This window comes from Suncus etruscus, chromosome 5 (assembly GCF_024139225.1).
Source record: "Suncus etruscus isolate mSunEtr1 chromosome 5, mSunEtr1.pri.cur, whole genome shotgun sequence".
In the NCBI taxonomy this organism is placed as follows: Eukaryota; Metazoa; Chordata; class Mammalia; order Eulipotyphla; family Soricidae; genus Suncus; species Suncus etruscus.
This window is the reverse complement of record NC_064852.1, coordinates 80,428,058-80,429,292: the sequence shown is the minus strand read 5'-3', so window position 1 is coordinate 80,429,292 and position 1,235 is coordinate 80,428,058. Positions and strand designations below refer to the sequence as shown.

The following is a 1,235-nucleotide window of genomic DNA, read 5'->3' as shown; positions in this document are numbered from 1 at the left end:
GGCCCCCAGCCTGCCAGGAGTGATTTCTGAGCATAGAACCAGGAGTTATTCCTGAGCACCACCAGTGTGTTCCAAAAATAAGAATAAAAATGTAATAACTGTAAAATATAAAACTGAAATGATAAGCTCAGTAAAAATTTCAACAATGTCTACTAAATGGAAGGAATTAGAATCAGAATTAGAAGGAATTAGAATCAGATTCAGGCCAATTATAGGTAAAGATCAAAGTGAACAGTTCTAGTGACACAAGATTAATATCAAATATACCAATATCTATATATATAACCACAGTTCTATAAAACTGAACAATGTCAAAAACTGTTAATTTTTTATTAAAAATTATTATAGTTTTAATAAAAAGTATCTGCAAATACTACTCATAAAATACACATAATAGATAATGAATATATATACATATATGCTTGTATATACTAATTATATGCATACCATATATTAAAAAGCTCTAAGGATAAGCATGAGATAATATATATAACATATATTGTAAGTACCTTATATATACATTGCATATACCATATGTAATGATATATACATATATAACTAAAATTACATGTGCTTATATGTATATATAAAATATATGAAATATGAATACACTAAATCAAATCACTGAAGAAGTTTGCAGTCAAAATAAAAAGAATAAAACTTAAATCTAGTAAGAAAAAATAATATCATCTACATTGAAGAATAATAATAACTAATGGCTAACTTCTAAGCAAATAATGAAGCACAAAACAAGAAAACAGTTGCAAAGCACATTTTTTAAAAGAAAATAACTAACAAAAAGTCAACAGGAAGTGTTACATTTAACAAAAATGACATTCAAATATTATTTTCTTTCTTTTTTTTAAATATGGAATGCTTCACGAATTTGCATGTCATCCTTGCGGAGGGGCCATGCTAATCTCTGTATCGTTCCAATTTTAGTATATGTGCTTCCGAAGCAAGCACGACATTCAAATATTAAAGTGATCTGAGAGGGACAGACAAACTAATACCTATGTTTCTATCAGATACTGATCAAAAAAAACCCAAGAAATTATGTAGAAAATGGGTATAAGAACAAGTCTACAAGTGACAACAGGTGACATAAAAGCACAAATTTAGAGACATATAGAGGAAATATTATATTATGTTAATATTATATATCATATATTATATTATTATATTACATTAGTATTATAGTGCAAAGCACTCAGATTGAGTACAAGAGAAGGGGC

The 1,235-nt window shown here is 27.3% G+C and overlaps 1 non-coding gene across 1 annotated transcript; it reads right to left on the bottom strand.

The window, feature by feature from the left end:
* Positions 1–862: 862 nt before the first annotated feature.
* Positions 863–966, bottom strand: LOC126010710 (U6 spliceosomal RNA). Its single transcript, XR_007496723.1, has one exon. It is a non-coding gene; the product is annotated as a U6 spliceosomal RNA (small nuclear RNA).
* Between the last annotated feature and the right edge of the window lie 269 nt (positions 967–1,235).